Raw genomic sequence first — 12,182 nt, forward strand, 5'->3', positions numbered from 1 at the left:
TCCTGTTAATAACATCATCTGTCTCCAATCTCCTTGAATATTTCTATGGACTTCATGTATTGTAGTATATCCAGATCATTTCTTCACCATTCTTAGGTGACAAGTTATACTTTCTCCTTTCTGTCTGATAGCTGTGTGTTTGTATAGTTCCTGAAAAACAAGAACAATGGAATATACCTTACTGGGGTTATTTTTACATAATCCAGTCTCTGCCTCCCTTGTTAATTTTAATTTGCAGTTCTTAACATGCCCTATGCCTCTACCTCTGAAATAATAAAAAAGTCCCTGAGAAACAGAGTTAAGTATCCAAGAGTTGAGACTAGTTATTGAGGTATAGTCTTTGATTCTGTGCAATGGATTTTGACTCTTTGGACTTTAACGAGTAAGATTGGTTTATTACCATGAAATAAATCCATAGCTTGACCATGGGCCTCACTATGCAATTCAAATTTTACTTGTACTAGATTTACAAATAGTTTTTACTTCTCAAACTAACTGGTAGATTGAATAGTGGTTTGTGGTAGTTAGATTCAGTTGTCAACTTGGCCAGGTGAAAGCACCTAGTTCTGTTGCTGTGGACATGAGCCAATGGTAGGTGAATCTCATCTGTTGCTAATTACATCCGCAGTTGGCTAGGAGGCGTGTCTGCTGCAATGAGTGACGTTTAACTTAATTGTCTTGTGCTTAAATGAGAGAACGCAATGTAGCACAGTCTAGCAGCTTGGCATTCCTCATCTCAGCACTTGCAGCTCAGCCCGGGCCCTTGGAGATGGAGAAAGAAATCACCCCGGGGAAAGTTGTTGGAACCCAGGGGCCTGGAGAGAAGACCAGCAGAGACCATCCTGTGCCTTCCACGTAAGAAAGAACCTCAGTGGAAAGTTAGCTGCCTTTCCTCTGAAGAACCAACAAAATAAATCCCCTTTTATTAAAAGCCAATCCGTCTCTGGTGTGTTGCATTCCAGCAGCTAGCAAACTAGAACATGGTTCTTGTGTTGAAAAGGATCCCAGGGTTTCTTTGGACTCCACCAGCAAGTGTCAGGATTGATTCATGATGTCCGCCAAGGGACAAGGGCTAGAAATCATGGCATGAGTGCCAGGGGATGGCCATACCTAACTTAAGATAATATTTTTAAGATACTTCTATAATTTAGTACTTGATTATATTTTTCTCTAAGTCTTTTCTGTATGTCCAGACTTTCCAAGTTGATTGTAAATTTTCTCAGAGGACGTGCTATATTGGGACCCAACTAATAATAACCACTGGTTGCTTAGTGACTATTCATATTAACAAAGACCTTGGCACCTAAAAGTCACCAAGTCATGAAAAGCACCTGTATATCTTTGGATGCATCTTACAGCTTCTTCAAAATAATTTTACTGATTCAGTTTTCAACAGTTACGTTCATTCTGTATCCAGTTTTTGCAAACACCAGTCCAGTCTCACTCCCTCATTCTCAGTAGTGGTTTTCCCTCCTGATCCAGGTTTACGAGAATGAGTTCCTACATCTTCGACTTTAAATGCTCTGTTTTCTGTACATATCATCTCCTCCTTACATCTCTGGCAAGAAGGGGAATTTTCCCCTTCACTTCAGAATTTATCCCTCCACTACTATTATCTTAATCTGCCCTTCCTGGGATCTTGCTATCTCAGTTGTTCCTAGAGTTCCAATAACTGCAGTATATTCCTCTTTCTGGTCTCTTCCTTTCTCCAAAAAGCTAGCAGTCTCTTCTATTTCAATATAAACTTAATAATATATTGCTCTCTGTGTCACTAACCTCCAGCTACCATCCCATTTCTGCCCTTTCATAAGGACATCTCCAGCATTTAAACCCTCTAGGTCCCCGTGCACCCAACAGAACACTCTGCGATGATGGGAACATTCTGTATCGGTGTCGTCCAAAGCAGTAGCCACTAGGCACACGGGTTATTGAGCGTGTGAAATGCTACTAGTGTGCTTGAAGAGCTGAAGGTTTTGTGTGGGTTTTTTGTATTTATTTTAAATTTTATTAACATTTTATATTTTATAAAATTTGATTTTAAAACAGCCATGTTTGGCAAGAGGCTATCGTATTGAGCAACAGCTTAACTTTCCCAGAGTTCTTCCTCAGAGCTACAGAACACAGAAAACTATTTGAGGGATTATGTTTTCTTTTTTTCTAAGGATGGTGTCTAACTACTAGCATCCAAGATGCATAGGAAAGAAGGTAATTCATTACATGCAGTGGATACCTGTGGGCATTAGGACTTTATTCTCTCAGTTGAGGTAAATGAGTCTTTCTTTCATGCCCACTGAAAGAAGAAGTACAAATATCGATCATTTGCAAACATCATTAGTGACCTTATAAAAGGCAGTTCAGTGGAAATTTCTTCTTCCTAACCCCTAACTTCCTACTTAATCAAATTGATCACTGTCCTCCAAATGCTACTTATACTTTTCTAATTTTTAGCCTCATATTAGGCTATCGCCTCAGCCAAGTGTATCCTTCTTCTTTCCACTTAATAAACCACATACATTCTTCAGGCCTCCCGACTTGGCTTTTCTAAGAAACTTACACAGACCAAATAAGACCCTGAGTGTTGCAATCCGCTCTGAAAGCCTTCAGTTATTCAAAAATCTATTGATTGAGTTCTTACTGTATTCCACTGAGGAAAGAGTGATGAATAATAATAATCACAGGTCAATATTTATTGAACACTTGTGATACCCCAAGCAACCGTTTTTAGTTCTATATTTATGTGAAATTTTCAATTAATTCTCATAGGTACACAATGAAATGGATATCAATATTTTATAAATCTTACAAATGAGGAGACTGAGACATAGAAAAATAACTTGATCAGGTTTCATGAATAATGTGGCAGAAAGCGCCTGCTCTTACAGAGTTAAATCACAGCACTTGCCAATTCTTCTTATCCATCAATAGTATAATTAAGGAATTCCTGTTTTGTAAGATTTATTTTTGTTCTGTTTTTTTTGTTGTTGTTCTTATTAATCTTTTGTTATTCGGCAGTTCACATATGTAGGTAGGTCTTTCCTCCCCAATAAAATTCTAAACCCCTGGGCTGTGGACCAAGCTCTTATTTCTTTGTAGTCCAGGAAGCTTCTCACACCCTATTTTAGGCAGTATTTTTTAAATGATCCATTAATAGGTTTAAAATGTTTAGCTGGTCCACAACCCAATTTTTTAATGGAATACAAAGTAATAGAATGGAAAACATCTAAACACAATATGCATTGTGAAAATAAATATTGTTTCAAGAAACCTTTGATTCAGTTTAGATACATGCATGTTTGAGCACTGGGTTGCAATTTAATGTCTTCTTCCTGTGGATAAGAAGTAAAATGTGTGAATGCCACTGGTTAGAGCTATATTGCAAATACACATTATCTGTTCGCTAGCTGATTGAAAAGGCATCTTAGAATTCTAGTAATGATTGTGAGCAGAAACAATCTTTTATCCATGTACTTTAATAAGATTGAAATGTAATCTGTCTAAAATAGTTGACCATGATAGTTACAGGAAACTTTATGAAAACCTTTCACTGTGACAAATAAATTTAACCCAAAAGGGGGTGGTGTGACAGTGGCTCAGTGGCAGAGTTCTTGCCCATGATGCCGGAGACCCAGGTTCCATTCCTAGTACCTGCCCGTGCAAAAAAAAAAAAAGAATTAACCCAAAAGGGTGAATGACAACTTGATTGTGTTCTCTATCTCTTGGGCCCACTGGTATTTTACTTAATGTATTTTTTAGAGGCAGGAGAGTTTTCAGTTTTTCTGATTGGGTGTGGTAGCTCCTTATTCAAACTTTGGTAGAATATTGTGAATGTCTTGATTTTTCCTTTTGGTTCAGCATGGCCGTCTTATAGACCCAAAGCAATGATAGTGTTTAGGAAATGCTTGAAGTATACCAAGAACATGAAAACTGTCTTTATTTGATTCCCTCTATTGCCTCCCTGATAAGATAGATAATACAGATAATAAATATAAATCCAGTTTTTTCAGTGACTCAAACTAGTATTTTTCTGCAGTTGTCATGAATAAAGAATAAGAGTGTTTATTCGGTAGGTGGGTTTATTGCTTTCACTTTTGTTTTTAAAGCTTCTCTTGAATTAGTATGGTTGGGAGGCAGAAGTAATTAACTTAGTACTATGTGTCCTCGTGCCTGGGCCACTCTTGCGTCAGAGCCACATGCCTTTCAGTCTTACTTCTATAGCTCTCCCACATTTTTGGACTTCATCACTATGAGAGCTTTGACTTTTGCCTCTGCTAACTTAAGAGGATAGGAAAAGAGCATACTGAGCTTATGAACAGTTTGATAAACCCCTCGAGTTTTAGCATTTGAGCATGTTCAGTGCGCATTACGTGCCCACTGATGCACACTGAACGTGCAAATGCCTTTCCCTTTGTACATATTCCCAGGAGAAGGAAGCAAGGGTGCTTTCCCTTGTGGCAGAAATAAAAGGGCAAATACACTGAAGAGAATCTCTTCGCATCTCAATCCATCGTAATCAATGGAATGGAATCATAAGAAAAACAACATGCATTAAGAAATCAATTTTTAGGCTATTGTTTAGTTATCATTAGGCCTATTTGTATTTTTAAGAAGAATAGCTAAAACTAAAGGCTTGCATGTTGTATTTCCAAAAGAAACAAGAGGGTAGTCATCTTCTGTATGAAATGCAAAATGAGCAAAGCCAGAGTACTCTTAAATTTTGTACAATGCCAATCAAAATATATTTATTGTGTATTTTGCTAACTATATAGTCAGCCTTAACTGATAGATTCTTTCAGCATTCCTTTAGAGACTTTTCTGAAAAACACAGATGCCTGGGTCCTATCCCAAGCTCCTGAAATAGAATATCTTGAGATGGTACCCAGAAATCTATTCCTTTAAAAAAATCTCTGGAGACTTCTGATGAGTTGGCCAGGGTAGGAAACTGGTGATAAATAATCTTGGTTGGTAAGTGACAGCCACTTAAAAGTCAAAACAATTGAGTGCACGGGTAGTTCAGTGGTTAGAATATCCGTCTTCCATGCTGGAGACCTGGGTTCGATTCCTGGACCACGCACCCCCCCCCGCCCCCCTCCTCAAAAGAAGTCAAAACAGGTGTCCAAACTTGTAATAATACTTAAAGAAATAAGCTAACTTTTTTTTTCTTAGTAATGAAACCAAATTCCACAAACACAGTGTCTACTCAAATTTAGCCTCCAGGTCTCCTTCCTGGTTCTCCTGAAGAATTGAGACCTATGAAAATTCTAATGTAGTCTTCCTTTTTTAATGTTTATGTGATATCAGGGAGCAGTCCATGACTAAAACTCCTCTATGTCTGCAAATGTTTGCAGAAAGTTCTTTCCCACTGAATTTGAAGCAGCATCTTCATTAAGTCATCTTATTAAATCCAACACTTAGTTCTTGTACATAGCCTGGGAAGGAAATTAGCTTTTATTCCATGTTTTTTAAATCAGTGACTCACCAGTATCAAAAGCATTTTTTAAAAAAATTCCTGGTTGTGTGTGTCCTTGTTCTTTCTGTTCTGCAATGACACTTATAGGGACACAGATCTTGCTTCCTTAGAACTAATGGGGATGCTCTAGTTTGCTAGCTTCCAGAATGTGATATACCAGAAATGGAACAGCTTTTAAAAAGGGGAATTTACTAAGTTGCAAATGAACAGCTTTTAGGCCATGGAAATGTCCCAATTAAAGCAAGTCTATAGAAATGTCCAACCTAAGGTAGCCAGGGAAAGATACATTGATTTAAGAAGTCCAGTGAAGTTCAAGGTTTCTCTCTCAAGTGGAAAAGCACATCGTGAACATGGTCAGGGTTTCTCTCTTGGCTGGAAAGGTGCATGGCGAGCACGGCATCATCTGCCAGCTTCCTCTCCAGCTCCCTGGGAGGCCTTTTCCTACTTCATCTCCAAAAGTCACTGGCTGGTGGACGCTGCTTTGTGCTTCTGCAGCGTTCTCTGTTGTGGCTTTTTCATGGCTCTGTCACACTTCTCTGCTCTCTCTGAATCTCTAGCTTTTTCCAAAATATTTTCTCTTTTATAGGATTCCAGTGAACTAATCAAGATACACCTCCACCTAATCCAGTTTATCAACCACTCTTGATTGAGCCACATCTCCAGGGAGTTGATCTAATTACAATTTCAAACATACAGGATTAGAAGAAACAGCTGCCTTAACGAAATGGGATTAGGATTAGAACATGGCTTTTCTAGGGTACATACATCCTTTCAAACTGGCACAGGGCATATCTAAAATACTTAACTTTCCAAACATTTTATTTCTTATTCTGTGAAATAGAAAAGAGTGTCCCTTTTGAGGAAGGATCATCATTTTTGGAAAAGATTATTTTTTTCTTCCCACACTCCATATCTTCTGAATTTCCCCTCGTAAATTCTGGGCTCCTCTTCCTCCTCAAACCAGTGGAGACTGCTGAAGGGTCACCTCCGGACTAGTGTAGGTCTTTTGTGACATCCTCTCTGGTACTCCAGCTTCTTGCAATCCTGAAATCCTCTACTGGTGCCCACTGTTTCCCTCCACAAAGCCTTTCTGTCCTCTCATCTTTTGGTATCATGGAAGTTTATTGGCGAAACCCACAGGTCTTGTAGACGAGTTCCCTTTATAAATGTGTGTCTTCCTTGCTTTCTCAGCATACTTTCTGCCTGCTTTCCCATGACTGACTTAGTTTCCTCTTCAGTGGATTTGCCAGAAGTTTCTTCTCACTTTTATTCCCCTTGTTCTATGCATTGCTTAAAGGTCTCTTAGCTGACCTCAGCACCAACTTTTCTGAGAAACCTAAAGCTCCCGCATACATCTGCCCTTGAGTCCTCTCCAACATCTGCCTGTGTTCTACTCCATGTCTCATCATTCCCTCTGTTTCTGAGGAAGAAATGTCCCTTCAACATTAACTTTTCCACCTGAACTCTCCACCCTGTCTCTCTTGCCTTCAGCATCTACCTTTTTAGCCTATTTACTGACCTCTTTCCCTTGTATTTCAAACAGGCATACATTTCCTTGCTCTTAAAAAAAAGTGTTCTTAACTTTACCTCCCTGTCTCCTTTTATTCTTTCAAAAATACCTCGCATCCTACTGTGCGCAGAGCTCGGTCTCTTTTAGTTAGCATACGTTTTCCATCTCTCCTTTCATTTTCCAGATTAATCAGTGTAGTCTGAGCTGCTGCTTGCAATTCCCTGCTGTCCCTTCTTATCTTTAATTCTTTGACAGTTTGTTTCTACCCCTTAATTATCCTGAAACATCAGCTCAAATGTTATCATTGAAAGTTTAATCGATTTCTTCTTTGTTTTCTACTTGGAAATGTCTTAGATCTTGAGACCATTGTTACTTATTTCGTGACATAGCTCTCCCATTCCAATTCAATAAGAGCTCAGAATGTTTGTGTTCTTCCACTCTCTCTTGTTTCCTTTGTTTTGTGCTGAAGTTTTCTTTAACTTCTCTCTTCTAAAATAGCCAGTCCCTAAGATTTAGTCCTCTACTTTCCTGGTCTACACTATCTTTTCTTCCCATTCTACATCTTTCATTTTCAATTCATCCCTTTGCATGTAGGTCTTCTTAATATTTTAATTTTTAAACTTACTATTTCTCCAAAATTTAACTTCTGTGTTTCAGATTGCTTATATCCTTAGCTGAATGTGCCATCCTCGCGTCAATCTCAGCACCTCAAAAACATGTATCTATGATCTTTCCTAAATTTCATACACACGCACACACACAAACACACGCACGCACTTCCTTATTTCCTTTCTCTTTTCATCTCAGAAGAATTACTATTCTCCTAAGTCATTAGCCTTTAAAAACAAGAGTATAATCTTTTTTTCTTCTATATCAAGTCAGTCAAGAAGTCTAGTTACGTGTATTTCTTCGGGATGTTCTTTGACATTTTCCCCCTGTATTCCACCCTTCCCTCCAGTAGCTGTGTTCCTTGCCATGTCTCCTCATTTCCATCAAGACCTTGTCTTTTCTTATGACTTCTGCCATAATTGCTCCTCATGATCCTACTTCAACACTCAGTTGCAGATTGATTATCACTCAACTTTCTGACAGGTCTTCTATGTGAATACAAACCATAGAAATTTAGATCTCCATGAGAAAACTGAAGCTTAAAGGAGAGTAATAAATTTCTCAAAATATCCGTGCTTTCTCTCCTTTTACATGTATATGCATCTCCCTTAAGTGTATATGCAACAAACTACCTGGATATGTTCTCTGTCACAGGCCTTCTTGTGCTTTCCTGGGTATTTATCCATGCTGGAATCCCCTGTTCCCAACCTCCTCTTGTTCTGTAGTCTGATTCCTTCACTTGCATGTCCTTAAACTTATTTTAAATGCGAAAAGTTTTGCAATAAGATATAGTTAAATTTTAAAGGATTCGTGTCTGCAGGAAAATTAGAGTTCTACAGTAATAGAATTATGTACAGTCTGGACTCTTAAATATTCTGATATTTTGCTATTCTAGATTAACATTAAAAGGATTCCCAGTTCATCAATCATGTACTGGTTTCTTGACAACAAAATTCTAACTTATTAAATCAAAGCATGATTGCGGAAGCTTATGTTCTTTGCTGGCTATTAAGCATATGTTTATTGTCCAGACTTGCTCATTAGAAAGGCAGTTTGGGGTCTTTTTTTCAGGGAAAGAACAGGTAGTTCTAGAAATAATAGAATCAGGGAGAAAATGCCATAGACCATGTTTTACAGTGTTACAAAACTGAAAGAGGCATTGGTTTCTCTAAAGGGCAGCCCTGCCTACATAGCTGAACACAACCCTTTAAATCCTGAGTCAATTCCTATTATGACTGACTTCACACTGAGCTTCAGTCCCACTGAAAAACCCGTGATGCGCTGTCAGCACAGAGCCTCTTCATACTCAGGCTCCACTTACAGTCACGAAAGGGTTAAGCACTTCTGGATGCAAACCCCACTCCTGTGGCTGGGAGCCTGCAGCCAACTTTCCCCCAAACTAGGCAAGTATTCTAATGCCTTAAAAGGGAAAAGTTGGGTGAAAAAAATTAAGTCTGATTTCCCTTCCTTTAAAATTTTGTTATACTATATCTTTATCATCATTGTGTTGAATTGGCTTATTTTTTCTGATTCAAACAACTTGTTAGGCAGGCAAACGTGCTATTCACTGCAGCTAACGAAGTAGTGTTTCTGTACATATTATTTCATTTGTTTCTAAAAACAGTAGTCTCTTCTGCATGCCAGATTTTACTTTGTTTGTTTGTTTGTTTGAAATAAATTGCTAGATGAAATCTTCAAGGGCACTGAAATTCATTATTGTTAAATATAAAAGATCAGACTCAGATTTAACTACTTTTCTTCAAATTATTCAGGTCTTGACCTATTTGTGTCACACAAGTTGATTCTATGATGAAAGCTGTTGTAGACTAAACCAATCATGGGATAAAAGAAAAAAAATTAAGGGATGGCTTAAAAAATTAAGAAAACTTTAGAAAGAGCAGAAGGTTCTGGGATTAGTGGATGGTGAGTGTTGGTTAAAACAAATTCTAATTGATGTACTAATGATAATATGTTAAATTAAAGAAATACAATCCACTAGCCTTTTAAAACTTTTTTAAAAAGTTGAAAAGTTCAAATATATTCAAAAGTAGAGAAGATAGTATAATTACCCTCTCTCCCCTGTGCCCATCACCCAGCTTCAGTAATTAGCAACCCTTGGCCAATCTGTGTCTTCTCTTCAACACCCACTTCCCACAAACATTGGATTATTTCGAAGCAAATGCTGGATATATCATTTTACCCGTAGATATTTCAGTGCGTTCCTTAATTAATATTCTAAAATAGACATGGCTTTTTAAACAAAACATTGGATTTTTAAGAGATCAGTTTTGATATTAAGAAAAAATAGGATTATTCAATATAATAGGCTGGCAAGTCAGGTAAGGTTTTATTTTAAACTAGTGTGCTGTACAAGGTACAGTAAAATGCATCCATGTAAAGTTTACATTTGGATGAGCCTAGCCACATTGAACAAACCTTATTGCTGTGACTGAATCAAGTTTTAGTACATTTTCATCACCGAAAAAGTTTCCTTTAATCCTTACTAATCAATTCACCACCATCCCATACTCTAGCTAATCTGCTTCTGGCCCCACAGATTAGATTTCTTTCTTCTAGATTTTCTTAAAAATGGAAATTTAATAATATGTATTTTTGTGCCCTGCTTCTTTTGCTAAGCAGAATATTTTGGTATTATCCATGACGTTGTGAATATCAGTAGTTCATTCCTTTGTTTTGCATTTTTTAGTGCATTGTATGATAATTTTAAGATTTGTTTATCCATTGCACCAGTTGATGAACACTATTATTTTCCAGTTTGGGGCTATTATGAAAAAAGCAGTTGTGAACACTCATGGACAAGTTTCTATGTAGACATACATTTTAGTCTCTCTTTGGAAAATAATTAGAAGTGTAATTGCTGAGCTATATTGTATGTTTAACTGTTAAGAAAATGTCAAACTCTTCTCCAAAGAGGTCGTACCATTTGATAATAGTGTATGAGAGTTATAGTTACTTTACATCTTTGTCAAACTGATATGGTCAGTCTTTTTAATTGTAGCCATTCCTATGGGTGTGTGGTGGCATTTTATGGTTTTAATTTGTGTTTTCCTAATGGCTGCTGAGCATCTTTCCACGTGCATATTGGACTCCTCACACTTGCATCTTCATCTCTTCAATTCAGGGAGGCAATGAAGCTCCACTTGGATTTCACTTCCTGTGTCCACTTTCCAGAGATTTCCTTCAGGCAGAAAACCAAGATGTACATGTTCCTTTTCTCACTGACTTCCCTTCCCTCAGTCATCAGTCTTGTACTGCCTGTTTTCCAATTTGTGAAAGCAGTTATTGTATTTTGTACAGTTTTCTAGGTTTCTTTTTTTGGGGAGTGGCGTGGGGAGAGGGAGGTGCTAGGTTAAAGTCAATCCTTGTTTCTCCATCATAGCTATAGGTAGAAATAGAGGTTAGTTTTTAAGAAGGAATTTTCCGGACTTTAGTTTATTAGCGGCCAGGATAGGAAAACTCAGGTCAAATGCAAGGAAGAAAAAATCCTTCCATTTATATATCTCAGTTCATTTTTTTGACAGAGAATATGAAAACAAGGAAGAAAAAGAAAAGCATGCCTCTTTTCTGAGTCTGGAGAATTATGTAAAACAAGAACTTAGTAAAAGGAAGGAGCACAAAGCAGTCTAACATGTGTCTCCCAATTTTCTCTCTTGGGGTTTTAGACTAGAGAATGAGAGCTGTGTTAGCTAAAATGAGGTGTGCACCAAGAGAGGGAATGACTTCATATGCAGGCCTCTGTCAACATGGGAGTGAACTTGGTAATTCAGCATGGTTAGCTGGAGGAAAATTCTGAAATTTAGGGCTGGTGTGGCATAGACAGGACTTTGCAGGAGTTGGAGAACTTGTCAGTCGGGGTAGATGCCACCATAGGGGTGAAGGTGGTTCTTACCTGAGAGTACTTTACTCCACCTCGCCAAACCTCACAAAAGGCAAGTTGAGGCTGAATTAAACAGGGAGTACTACCAAACCCTAAAAGATTGTGAAAAATAGGTGCAAGTGACACACTTATCTTGAAATGCCAGAAGGACCAGGAACACCGAGGTGGATAAGTGACCCTTTTCCATAGCTTGGACGAGGTAGAGAAAATCACATCTGGAGACCCAGACTCCTTCTGTTCACAAATTCATTTAGACTGCATCTCCCTCCACTAAAATACACATTTCTTTCTTTTTGAAAGAAAGAATGGGAGAGGGAAGCTAATGGAAAGGCTGACTTGTCCAAAAGAAATTGAACAGTGCCTGAATTTGGGTTTCTTTTTAAATACATGTATATAGACACAGTGCAGGGAGGGGAGTAACAAAGAATATGGTCTTGTGAATTTCTAATCATTTGTGAGATTTATAAATTTGGGAAGTTCCTTTGTTTTCCAAAAATTTTATTGGCTCAAAGCGTGGGCAGTTCTTTAGCTTCATCACTCATGGAGAAGACAGGAGGTACTTTGAGGAAGTGAATGCTAGGAATTTACTGCCTAAAATCATGAATGAGACCAAGAATAGAGACCGGTGAATAAGAGACCTCATGAGAGAGAGATGGTGAACAGTCGTTAGCTCACCTTTATTCTTAAATAGATCATGG

The 12,182-nt window shown here is 37.9% G+C and overlaps 1 protein-coding gene across 15 annotated transcripts in view; it reads left to right on the plus strand.

The window, feature by feature from the left end:
• Window positions 1-12,182, plus strand: part of CHRM3 (cholinergic receptor muscarinic 3) — an 887,892-nt gene that overhangs the window by 605,462 nt on the left and 270,248 nt on the right. The window lies entirely within an intron of this gene.

The sequence above is a fragment of the Tamandua tetradactyla genome, chromosome 7 (assembly GCF_023851605.1).
Source record: "Tamandua tetradactyla isolate mTamTet1 chromosome 7, mTamTet1.pri, whole genome shotgun sequence".
In the NCBI taxonomy this organism is placed as follows: Eukaryota; Metazoa; Chordata; class Mammalia; order Pilosa; family Myrmecophagidae; genus Tamandua; species Tamandua tetradactyla.